Raw genomic sequence first — 14,793 nt, forward strand, 5'->3', positions numbered from 1 at the left:
GAAGCTCCAGGCCTCCTGGTTCACTGCTTTGAAAATCTAAAACATATGACAGGGAAATTCTAGTGAACTCGACAAGAAACCCTGCTTTTTCAAAATTACCAGTCAATTCAAACGCCCAGTACATGTGGAGCGCCACACGTTTAAAGCCTATAAAACTTAGATGTTGTTGACCCGAGCAGCTTGCTAGCGTGGCAGGCCAGACACAAAAAATGTCCCCATCACTCCTTCTGTAACAGGACCCTGCCCTCACCCCCAACCTGGAACCGGCTATTGATATTCAATAGTGCCCCAGGGCCCGGGAAGGTTTTAAATAACCCTGCTCGCAGTAAGCACTCAGAACTACACTTTTTGGACCCTTACTTGCAGCTGTGTCGCCCCAAGAATGCTACGTAGGTCACTCACAAAAGGCAGGTGCTCTAAATGATTTGGCCATTCCCCAAAGCAATCCTACTCTCACGAACTTTTGCTTTTTTTGGTGGGCGAGTGAGGCCATGACTTCATTATCATGGGCATCTGCCCCTACAAGGGGGAGTAAGACTTTTACCCCAGTTCTCATGTCTAGGTTCCAAATCAAGTGATACCACCCTGTTTTTCTGTTTCTCCATCTTTTAAATGTCTCTGAACAATATCCATACAAACTCAACATGCATCAGAGGCGACTTTCTAAGTCAACATGAAGTATTATGAGATAGCATACACCTGAGGAGCCAGGGGAGTTGTTTTTTATTGAGAATGGGTAAGTTCAGGGGGAATTCACTGCCTCATCTTCCATGATCAAGGAAAACTTAATGAGGATTTTGGTGCACCCAAAAGAAAATGTGTTTCTATGGGAGGCAAGATGACTCTTTAATTCTATATGAAAGATAAACATTAGGGTCAGATGTCACTCCATGATGTCGCCAGTGATACAGAGACACCTCCACAGTGTCCTGGCAGCAAGCCCGGCACTGGGGGACCACAGGAGGGGGCAAAAAGACCAGGGCAGGTCACTGACTTATTGGTTTGCTTCAGCACCGAGTTTATCCTTTGCTAGTTCCAAGCAACCTCCTCATAACACCACCTGCCTCTGGGGCCGGTGGATCCTGTGGTACATGCGGCTGAAAGGAATTCAGTATAGACCTCAGGTCCTCGCGATGAGCCTGGGTCCCTCGCGTCTGCGAGGAGCTGACAAATTGAATTAACCAGCTTCCTGGAAGCAGCAGGTGACCAACCCCATTAAGCTAGTGGACATTTTATTGCCATCTGTGACTGATGAACAATTCATGGAATTCCTCTTCTCTTTGCACATCCACTCACTTAAGACCCTATTGTGCATCATGTATGCAGCCCACGTGAAGACAACACGCTTGTTGACCCTCCTTGATGGAGCAGGATAATGCCTCCTGGAATTGATTACTCTGGTGGTCTGACTTTAAGTGAGAGTGGAGCTTAGGATATTGATCTCCGCTTGCAAAGTGTTTCTTTAATCACTTCATGAGCTATTCTTTGAGAGACTTAAGCTGGTGTTCTGCCTCTAGGTTGAACATTAGAACCAAATCCAAGGTCCACTTCTAAGATAATTGGGGCCCGGAAAGAAATGGTCAATGGTCCAAGGACTACAGGCCCAACCTTCAGAACAGATCAGGATGCTCTGTAGCTGAGGTGAGGGGAAAGTGAAAGAGACAGTGAGAAAGAGCACAAACAGTGCCGGGCAAATGGCCCTCACTCCACAACAGACAAGACGCATCTTTCCAGAACATTCAGGAGGCATCCGGCCACCAGGGTGCTCAACAGTTGACAGCCACGCTGTCAACAAAGAATGAGGGCAGCTTCAGGAAGAGGGGCATGCGCAGATAGGGACATAATCCAGGAAGTTCGAGCTAACTTCAGGCCCCATGGCCCAGGTCCAGGAATCTGACGTGGGACTGGTCCCTGCAGATCAGAAGGGGGTGGCCCTGAAAATCATATGGCTCTTGAGCTCATAAACCTCTTTGTCAGTCATGCCAACCAACTGAGAAACAGCACCCTGGCCCAGCTGCCCGTGGGACCCAGGAGCCCATTCTATTGAGAAAAACTGAACCATTCGGTCCCGCCATGTCCTCCTGGCTTCAGTACCCAGAGCTTGTGCTCATCAGACATCTGCACAGCTCAGAGAGAGGTCCTGAGTCCTCAGAGGTGGTGGTGGTGATGGCGGGGGTGGGTGTTTGTGTGTGTATGTGTGTGTGCGCACGTTTGTGTGCACTTGTGTGCTTTACCAGGGCCTTAAGATGATTTCACATTGGGAAGAACTCGAGCTCTAGGTTGAGAAAAACATGAGTTTGAATCCTGACTTTGCCAATTACTAGCTGTGTGACTTGAACAAGTTATTTCCCCTTTGAAATATCAAGTTCCTCATCTGTAATGAGGGTCATAATAACTACTGGTTCGTAGCTATTGTGAGAATTTAAGAAGTAGATGAGATGATGCCTGCCACGTCCAGCACATAGTCAGTGCTCAGTGGTTATTGTCTCCTTTGCCCACACTGGCGTCTCAGAATCTACGGCACATGTGCATACACACACTCTGTCCTTTGTCCTATAACCTCCAGTTCTCAGAAAAGCATAAATTCTTACCCATGGTCAATCCAGGATGTCCTTATTACTAAAATCTATGAAAACTTAAAAATATTTAAAGAGGGTTCAATATATTAAAAGGACTGAGGTGCACGCTATGACAGGTGCCTTAAAGATGGACTCCAACTTTACAGTGAAGAATTGAAAACAAAGTTGGATAGACAGCTTGAGCACAGAGAGCTCTCTGCCTTTATTCAGCGTTTCTGAAATCCTATCTTCTCTATAGAGTCTTCCTTCAGTAAGAAGGGGAGGGCGATGCCGGAAATCTTCCACAAGCCATTCCCTTAGCACAGATATCCAAACTGAGGTGGGTGGTGAGTGATGGGAGGGGGCACAATAGAACCGGAAGCTCCAGAAAAAGTGTAGGAACGTATACGGCTATTTGTGACAACTGTGCATCAACATCTTAATGCCCCTCCGCCTAATATCACCCCCAGCCTTGTGAATGGCATGCAGCATTTTCCTGCTTGAAGGAAAGTTATCAAGTACTTGCTTTATCTGAGGACTTGTCATTTTAGGACCCTGTTGGGAGCCAAGTAGGCAGAAAGGAGAATCAACAGACAAACCACTCGGGGGGAGTGGGGGAGAGCAGGGTATTCCCCTCAATCCCCAAAGCAATATGTATGAATATTATACCTATGGAAACAGACATCCAGATACACCACACAAATATATCACGCTCCTGCTCTTGGCAGATGCCCAACTAGCCCCAGGTGCAGCCTTAAGCAAAGTCTCTCAGCAGCCACTTGTGGTGGCCGTGAATTATGATCATACAGGAGTCATATTCCTCATACCTGCTCAACTTGGAAACCAAAGTTCTGTGGAAACCAGTGAATGTATCCCCAGCTCGCCTCGTCAAAGAACCAGTGATTGCAAATCTTGTTGGCAAAGATTTGTAAGCTGGCGTCAAGCAAAGTTAAAGTGGGGACTTCCTGAGAATATGCATTTCATGGGAAGGCAATAAGGGAGCTTTAACCACATGAAGACCCTGCTGGAGATGTTCTGCTTGGGAGGACAAGTAGATCAGGTGGCGAAATTCAGAGAAGAGAGAAATCAGAATGGATTGCAGAAATCTCCATGGAGGATGGGAAGCTTGCACTGGGACTTAGTGTTCATTTCTTCACGCATTCATTCATTCACCAAAGAGTCACACCCTACGCACCAGGATGCTCCAGGCACTGGAAATAGGACAGTGAGCAAAACGAGATACAGGAGCCATCCTTATGGAGCTGATGAGCTACCAGGCGACTAGGCTTCATCAAATTTCATCACAGCACTGCCTTGCTTTTAGCCTCCGAAGGTTCCATCCAGTCAGTCACCTATTTCCATTTTTCCTGCTGCTTCCCTGCTAACCAGCCTAAAGGCCCCCATCCGTTGAGGACTTATCATGTGTCAGGCACTACCAAAAACTTAACTGAACACTCACGCCAACCTTATAAAGTCAGTGTGATTATCCTCACTTTGAGTTTCGGGAATCGGGCCCAGAGAGGTTAAAATTTTACCCAAGGTCACACAAGCTTGGAAGGATTGAGAGCCAAGCCTCGTAGATGGCAAAGCCGCCTGTTCTCTGAGGTGTCCCTTGAAGATCCAGTCTGCAGTTTAGGGGACATGGGAAGAGCATTTTGTTGTCACCTCTATTAGAATAAAAAGGGAAATGGTGCAGATGGATATAAGGTTTCAAAAAGCAGACCAACCAGTCAAATGGCAAGTATGCCTTTATTTCTCCTTGACCAGCAAATGAACAACAATTCTTTTTTCTTTTTAACACCAAAAATCTTAAAAAAATGTGTCCTCTCTTTAATCTGGTACGATGGTTTCATCTGTGCTCTGAAACATCAACTCCCTCCTGAGGCTCCCCGAGCAGGTCCACCTAAAGAAAGATCTGCCGTTTGCTCCCAAATGCCGACTCCCACGTACCCGTTCTCTCCCTTCGCAGTCACTGCTCAACTTCAAGGGCCACCGCCGCCAGCACTGGGAGCTTCTCCTCTCGCGGAATTGCTGCTCAACTCTACCCTCCCCAGGGCGACCCAGCAAAGGAGGGGAGACCCGCCTCAGTGGCCTGACATTTTCCATGGCCTCTTTGAAGGAACAGCTGGGCCGTAATAGAGGGCTACTCAGGGATACCCACAGGTTTGACAGGAGCCCATATTTTAAACCGGGCGGATGCTAAATTCATCCAGCCCCTGGAATGCTGCTGCCCTCTCAGGAACCCAAGAGAAGTTTCGGATGCCGATCCATAAATCTCCCTGGCCCCAAATACCCAAAATTAGTTTCTGTGCCATGGGAACATAAAAACGCTATGGCTTTCTTCTTTGACATGTCAGTTAATAAAGAGTGGGAGGTAGGGCCCGGATGCTGCCTGTCAGGTTTCTGAAGGCTTCACTCGTTTAAAATGGGAAGCGCTTTAATTACCTGCTTGGATTTTGTTATATGCATGTGTTGTATGTTTCAAAGAAAGAAAAACCAGGACTTAAGGACATTCAGGAAATTATATCATTAATTATGCCTGTCAAAACATCCTGTGGCCAAAACTAAGTGGACATTTCTAAGGGTTTCTTTTGTCTTTTGTTTTGTTTTTAGTATTTAAAATGTTTTTTTAAGTATTGTTTTCATAATGTTTCCACAGACTCTACTATAAGTGCTTGATTAATGAAGAGAGTGGATTTTTTTTTTTTCAACAAAGTAACTGCAAAAGCTACGTATTTGACTTTGGAATTTGTTAATGGATGGCTTGCTTAACAGAAAATTTACTTCCCCAAAGTATGTGTTACTTAACCTAATATTACTGCAAATTTGCATTCCTAACATACAGTAGCCACTGTAGGAGGTGTGGGGGCGATGACATGGGAGCCTGAGTAGTACATGGAGAGAGGCGGTGGGCTGGTCCTGGATCCTGGAAGGCATCTCCCACTCCAGGTAGGAGACAGGATTCCCTTTCCAATGTGGAGCGCCATCCCCTGATGCAAAGACCACTGGCTTTTGCAGCAGGAAAGATGGATTAGATGGAATACAGTTCAGGCAGCTCTGGATGGTCAGTCAAGGAACGGTCAACCCTCCCTGGACAAGGCAGAGAACATCTGGCTTTGGGCTTTACACTGCCCAATTGTCCCCAAACCTAGTTCCCATTCAGCCATGTTAGGTTGGCAAGTCAAGGGTAGGGTCCCAGTGTCTTTGGGAGATAAATTCTACAGAAGGTTTGGAAGAAGATGCCCACTCCATGTATCCAACCGAGAGCTGGTTTGTAGGGCGCCCCCATGGAAGCAGTCTTGCTGATAATTCTTAGAAAAACTCAAAGGAAAGAGGGGATCATTGGAGCCCTGATGAGAAGAAAATTTTAGCCAATCTACTCCAAAGCCAACAAGATCCTTCTAAAAGCTCTGCGGGGCTCTCACCTCTTCCATGGCACCAGGGTTAGCATCCAGGGTCACTGCCATTCTTACCGAAGGGCCCAGCATGGCTAAGGAGTCATCAATATCTCCTTCTGTGAGTCTGTGCATGAATACGGAGGGTGCCCTCGCACACTGTAATGACTTCAAAGAATGCACCAGAGCCTCACATGCAGATGGGAGGATAAATTAATGCAACTTTCCTGGAAACCTATTTGGCATAATGTATAAAAATGTTCACATATTTTAAACCAGCAATATCCCCCCTAAGAATCTACCTTAAGGAAATAATCAGAGATGGGAGCCCAGATTACGTACAGGAATGTTTATCTCTGCATTATCATAACAAAAAAACTGGAAACAAATATCAACAATAGGAGACTGGTCAAATACTTTCTGAAACATCTGTACTGTGACATTTTAAAAGGCTGTCATAAGTAATGGTTTTGAAAAATTCTTAATGACATGGAAAAATGTCCATGTTGATGGTGACTGAGTTATTGTGGATTATGATGCTTTTTATTTTCTTCTGTATAGTTGTTTGTGCTTTTCAAATTTTCTACAATTTGCAAGAATTATTTATACTTAGGGAAAACCATATTATTATAGAACAGAAAGAAAGAAAGTTATAACCAACCTTCGAGCTAACAATGATCTGGGCTCCATCTTCTTCTCTAGGATGGATGTAGGACCCTGTTGCATTTGAATGGAAGGTCATCAACCATTCCCATGGCGAGCTGCACCGATGTGACATTAGTGCCTAGTTCCTCTTTCACATGGGCAGTCTTTTCCAGAGGAACCAAGAAGGCATCCTATACATGCTACAGCCGGTGACCTGCAGATGAACTGAGGTTTATGCAGAGACCCGTGCCTTGGCAGCAAACTCCGAAGGGCTGGTTTTCCTCCTGAGTTCCTGAAGGCCGCCTAGCGAAGATCACACCAATATTGATGGTGTCCTTGGCCTGAGAGGGCAGGACACTAGTCATTAAAACAGAACCAACGATCCCACAGCACTTGTCGCCAGTGTAATTGTTGTCCTGCTTTCCCATGACCTATTCCAGGAAGAAATTATTTGGTTGGGTTTGGGGTTTTGTAAACTTCAGTGACCCTTCTGAGGAAGGTCCATATCCTCCTCCCCTTTGCTCAACTCAGTTCATCTTGGTCAGAAGGCAAGTCTCCCCCTTGCCACCCTCTGACTCTACATTAGGACGATGTCAATCACATCACAGGGGGCACGTGGGAGAAGATAAAACTGTCTTTATCCAAATCCCAGGCACATTTTGCCAAACACTTTCCCCTGAAATTTTCAAGGCCACATGTTTGAACGGGAAATTTAATCCACATGTTTCTGATTCATATGTATACTTAATGCATCAAAACATCATCCCTTTGAAGTCCAAATGGCCTTTTTATAGACTTCTTCCTTAGGAATGGAAAGTTGTGCTTGGCCAAGAACTAGCAAATTCAAACTCTCCAAAGTCCAAGTTCCTTTCAAAGTTCCCAACTCGGAATATTGAACCAGGCTTTGAAATACGCCCTCCATCCCCACAGCCACCCCAGGGTGACTGTAAATCTTGGGATACTTCATTCCACCACACCCTCTCAATCTTGATCATATACATTCATGGAGGCTTCCAATGAAAGCCAATTAAGAGCTATCTTTCAGCAAATTACCACAATAATGCTGTGAGGGAGAGCAGATGGTGGAAGGGCTACACCTCACCCCACTCCAGAACCTGAGAAGGGAAATCAAGTGATTGGCCAGGAGTGACAGAGCGGCTGGGGACAAGCCAACAATGTAGACTCAACTGCAGACCCAGGGTGGGGTCTCAGGCTTTCCCTGGAAACCCTAATGGTAAAACATCACAGTTGGAAGATTTGGATTCAGAGCTTCCACAATTCTGCTCGTAAATGTTCCAGTGCAGATACTGCTCCAAACCTCATGCTGAACGGATGAGATAGTAACCCATGTAGCCTCTTCCCATCTCCTATCTGAAGATGATTGGAAACATAAGTCGATGCTATCAAAACTGAAAACTGGAAGAGCATTTGGAAAGGTGAGAGAGAATGATCCGTTTCATGCAATGTTTCCATCAAGCTGAGCCCTCCCTGACAGCTGGGCCCTGAGTTACTAATGGTTAAGGGGGCCAGACAAGGGTGGTCTTGTCTGAGTTAAACAGAGAGGATCCATTGTTTGCCTCTGGACTCCTCTCCTAAGAGTAGGTCCCTCAAGAACAAGTCTCTAATTAAGTCATTGTTATATCCACCACAGTGCTTGGTATAGGATGCTCAATAAACTTTTACTGAATAAATTGAGTGTAGTTATTTAAAATAAAATTTTAATGGACTCTTCTATTGTTCCTTTGAACATCCCTTCCACCTCCCTTCACTAACTCATACTTTCAAAATTTGACTGTAGAATAATTATCAGGACCATCTCCCAGTGTACCTCCTATTAAGCAGTATTTATTAAAAGTAAATAGCCATATCTTAAGCAATTTGCCAGTCCTCCATCATTAATCTTTTCAAGTGAGCTGATGAATGGTCATTTGCAAATGGGATTAAAACACAGAGAATGTGAACTACAAATTCAGTTAAGCTTGCCTTCTTAAGATAACTGAAAATGTTTATCAACTCAAAGATAATGCAGAATCTAAAAATATCCAGTCATGACTACATTAGGGAGTAAAAAAAACTGTGGCTTAATATTTCCACCTTTTTTTTTTGCTTTCTAATGAACTTCACCAACCAAAACCATAATGGTCTACACTTGTATATATAAAACAACACTTAGTTCATATTATTTTATAGAATGGAATGTCAAAGATCTATCAACCCTGAGGTTTGACATGAAAGAAATAAGATGTTCCTCTTCTTTTAGCTTCCCTGGTAGAATCCACATCCATGAATTTTCAGTCAGCCAAAATTTGGAATAAATTAGCCAGGCCACCGTTTCTTCTTAAAATGGTGTATAGAATTGCCGTAACTACCATGTGTTTTAGAGAACCAAGTTATGTGCTTCTTCTGTTATCTAGATGGGAAAACTGAAATAGGTAGACTATTACATACTATGCCCAAAAGCTGGATTTAGAATTGGAAGGTCAGCATCCCCTGTCTATGGCTTAAACTTCTGAGTGGTATCATATCCCAAAAGTTCTTCCTTCCTCTTATTCTCATGGAACAGCAAGGAACTTTGGCAATGATCTGATTCCATGACTTTTCAAAAAATGCTTAAAAGCCAGTCCTTCCTATCCATTAAAATCTATGCAAATGGCTAATATGTAAAGTCCACACTGTGAAGGGATTCTGGTGAAGGTCAAGTTGTTGAATACTGGGAACCCATCTACTTGATCCCCAAAGGACTCAAAGACTGACTAGAATGCCTCAAAGCACAGGCTGTGAAACAGTTTATCCCTCAAAGCCCAAAAACGTAAATAAAATGACTTGCCTAGACTCTCTAAGCCAGGCGTCCTCAAACTACGGCCCACGGGCCACATGCGGGTGTTTTTGCAGTTTTGTTTTTTTACTTCAAAATAAGATATGTGCAGTGTGCATAGGAATTTGTTCATAGTTTTTTTTAAACTATAGTCCGGCCCTCCAACGGTCTGAGGGACAGTGAACTGGTCCCCTGTTTAAAAAGTTTGAGGACCCCTGCTAAGCTAATGACAGCCAAGCCTACCCCAGGTGTCTAACTTCCTGTTGAGTGCTTTGCCCACCATATTACAGTTAATATCATCAACAAGGTTTTGGAAACTACAACTTTAAGCAAAACATGTATAACAAAAACAATTTTACCATAGGCTAATTGATATAAACAAGAGTTACATTTCTATGGCATATTTCTGGTCACAAAAACACCAAACTTCTAAATAAGGATCCAAAACATTTCTAGTATTAAAAACTGAAATAAATGTCAGCTATATATACATTTAAGAAAGATTAATAGAAGCAAGTAAGATCATTATTTTCCAACCCACTTATTCCAGTTCAGGGTCACAGGTCAGGGCAGCTCAGGGTGCAAGGTGGAAAGCCACCCTGAACAGGACACCCTTACAACGCAAGGTGCTCTCACCCCCACAACCCCACACTCACTCAGACTGGGACAATTAGACACACCAGTGCCCCTCATGTACACATCCTTGGGGTGTGGGAGGAAGCCAGAATGCCCAGAGAAAACCCACACAGACCTGGGGAGTACATGCAAACTCCACCCAGACAGTGGCCCTGGCTGGAAATCAATTTTCTTTCTCATCAACATTATAACAAATCAAGGACACTGAATGACACGACCTTGAAATACATGACCTTGAGTGAAATGACGTTACTTGAGGACCTGCTGTATACTGAAATCTCCTAGCAGGGTAAGGGTTCAGTTTCCAAATCAGCAACCCCATGACTGCTATAACCTAAACCAGCAATTTTCAACCTTTTTCATCTCATGGTACACATAAACTAATGACTATAATCTGCAGCACACCAAAAAACATATTGTTTGCCAACCTGATAAGAAAAATAGGTATAACTTTTATTGGTTCACAAAAAAAAAAAAATAATAGTAGTAGTTATCTAGCCTTTTTGCTCCAAATTGACAGGTGTCTATACTTGCATATAAAAAGTTTGTGGGCCCTAACCGGTTTGGCTCAATGGATAGAGCATCGGCCTGCAGACTGAAAGGTCCCAGGTTTGATTCTGGTCAAGGGCATGTACCTCGGTTGCGGGCACATCCCCAGTAGGGGGTGTGCAGGAGGCAACTGATCGATGTTTCTCTCTCATCGATGTTTCTAACTCTCTGTCCCTCTCCCTTCCTCTCTGTAAAAAATCAATAAAATACATTTTTTTAAAAAGTTTGTGGTACCAAGAATTAACCAACAAGACACAACCTTATTATGTGACATGACCAATAAGATGACCTATGTACTCATAGTGCAGGTCAGGGCATTCACACTGGATGGCTATTGTTGTGTTGGCAGTTGCCATTGTTTTATTTGTCAATCTAAGGGAAAAGAGGTCAATGCCCCTGACTATATAGTAAGGTATTGCATGTTTAAAAAATTCTTGTGGCACATCAGTTGAAAATCATTGCCCTAAACACCAGAATCAAAAGTAAAATGGTTAATGTATGGAGAAGAGAAGCTTCTTGAATCAGCATAAAACCATAAATAGGAGGTAGTATAATCGTTTAGATCAGAAATTGGAAAATATTTTCCCATAAGGGGCCTGACAGTAAATAGTTTAAGATGTTGCCATAAGGTCTCTGTCAAAAGTGTTCAACTTTCACTGGAATCCTAGACAATACATAAACGAGTAAGCATAGCTGTGTTCCAATAAAACTTTATTTATGGACTCTGAAACATAAATTTCATATACTTTCACAGGTCACGAAATGCTATACTTCTTTTGATTTCCTCCCAAACTTTTAAAAATATAATAACCACTACTAGCTCAGAGGCTACAGAAAAACAGGCAGAGGGCTGGCTTGGCCCATGGACCAGAGTTTGCTGACCTCGGCTTAAAAGAAATCTTGGCTCCACAAACCACTTAAGCAGGATTGAATGGGGTGCACAGGTTCTGTAAGTTCTTGGGACACAGTTCTTGGAAGAGCTCAGACAATGCAGTCACTCTCTGAGCATTAACACCTGGGCTGCCTTTTATTCAAATTCTGAAGGCCTAGCAGAACCCCACTGGGGGAAAATAATGCCCCTTGCCTTCAACTGGGAACCAGTGGGATCAGTGCCTGTTAAGAGGCATGGTGGGTGCTGGGGAGCTTACCGGAGGGTCTGTGGCTCAGCATGGAGGGAGAAAGCTGAAGGCTGGACCCTGGTGCCAAGATCCCACATCTCTGATGCTGGGACCACTTAGAGCAGACCAGTTGGAGACAGTGTAGAGTAGGTGTGATCCTAGGAGCCTGGAAGTCACTTATTTGACTCTCATATCAAAATTATTAGTTCACAAGCTGGCATACTTATAACCATCATGGTATTACCTACGGTGGGCAACTAAGGGAGTGTCAATGTGCTATATTTCATCTTTTGGGAACTGAATAAGTTTTTCCCAAAGAAACAACTTTAAGAATAATTAGTAGTGTCACCATTACATTAACAAGCATAACTCAAGGGAGTTAGCCATAAAACAGCTTCCTCAGTGGAAGAGAATTGGTGGATACCTTGGGTGAAAATTTGGATGAAACGTTCATTGGAACCTCCTGTTCTCGTCATTTATAGGACAGCTTATCAAAGTACACCTTCGATGTAATGTCCCCTCTGAGCGTTCCATCAGCATCAAGGCCCTGCTCTCCCTGAGGCATGTCCCACTAAGGCATCTCTCTGGGTGGCCAACGTATTCATTGCTTTAAGCTGCATGCTTCCTTTCTAACGCACTGTTTACCACTACAGAGGTGGCATGTGATTTTAAGCACCACAACTACCATGTAAGGCTCTACATTTTTTTAAAAGGAAAGAAAAAATAGTTTTCTACATTACACTATTATATGGGAAATGGGCAGGTTAAATCTCCAAATTATATGCTCTGCATGGATATTATTTTCCTAGGGAAAAATGAAAAACTAAGAGTTTTGAATCCTGAGAGAATGACTTAGAATCCCAAGTCTGTTTCAAATCAGATGAGGGGCCCTAGGTACATTATTTTACTTCCCCTGGCCTCAGTTTTTTCATAAATAAAATGGATATAATAACACCTGCACTGTTACAGTGTCCAACACATGGTCAACATTCAATAAGTGGGCATTGTAACGATATTAGTGGTGATCATACAGACCTGGCCTATATTGGGACTTACAAGTACAAACACAACACCCCACCATGCATAATGAAAATCCTTGAATATAATAGAGTACTACTGGCAAAAGTGAAAACTTGGAAAACTGCATTTGGTGAAAAGAATATGTACTTTGTGAGCCCCACATACCCTGGCCAGCATGTCAGGGATGATCTATCTGCAGATAATCAATGTCTCCTGGGAAACGAGAATATAAACATCATTGCGTGAGAACTAGGGAATGAGTCCTTCCCAAGACAGGTTGCAACTGCACAATTTCAAGCTGACATTTTATTTCACCTTAAAGAAATAATTGCATTGCCGAAACCGGTTTGGCTCAGTGGATAGAGTGTCAGCCTGAGGACTGAAAGGTCCCAGGTTCGATTCCGGTCAAGGGCATGTACCTTGGTTGCGGGCACATCCCCAGTAGGGGGTGTGCAGGAGGCAGCTGATCGATGTTTCTCTCTCATCGATGTTTCTAACTCTCTATCCCTCTCCCTTCCTCTCTGTAAAAAATCAATAAAATATATTTTTTTTTAAAAAGAAATAATTGCATTTAATAAGTAGTGATCATGAGAGGACTGGGGTCTGGAAACCAAACTCGTATCATCTGATGCCTAACAATTATAAGTGAGATCTGTTTGAGGTTGAAAAAGTCATAGTCCAAAAACTACTTTTCAAAAATGGTTGTAATTCCAACAAAAGAACTTAGGGACTGACACCTTAAACTCCATTGGAGTTAAATAGCGAGTTTATTCTTAGACTGGGGTGTATGTATTTGTTACTTCCATTTTTACTCTTTTTCTGGTTAAAGACCAGGTTTGGTTTGTTTTGTTACAAAAAAAACAGCTCTGGACAGCCCCGACCTTTCTAGAGGTAATAGAACAGCATGTGATAGACTTGGTTTGTGAAAACAACCAAATATGGCCAAAACATTTCCTCTACTTTATATAACCACTTGGCTGTCTATGAAGAAGCAAATCAGGCAAACAAAAGCTAAACTGCCATTTCCTTCTGGTTCCAGGCTCACCTGATGGGCACACTCCTCCCTGACTAGAAGCCCGAAGAACTATTCCAAATTTCTAAACAAGCTAGAAATGCAGCCCTACGGAGGGCCCACAGCCAATCGACGCCTTCCAGCCTCTCAACTCCACGTGAGAGGAGCAAGCCATAGGCTCATGGGTCTCTCTGCGCAGACAAAGTTGATGCAAAAGGCTGATTTATGGGGGGTGGAGTGGGAGACACTTTAAGAATCTACCTTCTTGTATTCCTCGGCCTTTGATTTGAACTGAATTACATTTCAGGCAGAGAAGGATAATGTCCCACTGCATCTTCTTTGTATTTGCTCATGTCAAGCAACCACATGTCATCATAACAGGTACAACAGTGATTTAAGAAGTAAATACTTCTGTCACTCACTTGCAGAGCATCATGAAGGCCAAACAAATGAATCTCTTAACCAAATTAAACTTGTTTGGGTTTTTGTTATCTTAATGGAATTCAGACGCTCTGATTGTGAATGCTCCAAATTGTTTGGCATAGCATAAAAAATTCAAGTAAGAAAAATCATCCTTCGGCCCTGAGTGAGAGGTAATTTACATATATAATCCCCAAAAGACAGACACAGAGAAGGGACTACTATACACAATGGATGGATTAGATGCCTTACTTGACTACTAGACAAATCTTGATTCTGGACATGTTTTTCATCACCTTTATCCCTGGGTATGAGCTAAGAGACATGGATGCACGGGATGAAATCTAAGATTGCTTCTAGCTGCACGGCTCTGATATTTGGGGTGGGGAACAGCCATATGACACACATAGTATAATTACAAATTCCATAAAAAACACAGCCATGCTTGTAAATAGAATTGTTGTAAAATGAAAGTTAATTTTCCCCCAAATTCGCTATTCTCACTGCAACACAATAAAATACAATTTATATTAAGTTGACAGTAAGTCTTTGAAAATTCAATTAATTTTTAAACAAATGCATTGATGCCTTTATTATTTCTAGCTTTGCCTCGTTTGTTTTGTAA

This window comes from Cnephaeus nilssonii (assembly GCF_951640355.1).
Source record: "Cnephaeus nilssonii genome assembly, chromosome: 2".
In the NCBI taxonomy this organism is placed as follows: domain Eukaryota; kingdom Metazoa; phylum Chordata; class Mammalia; order Chiroptera; family Vespertilionidae; genus Cnephaeus; species Cnephaeus nilssonii.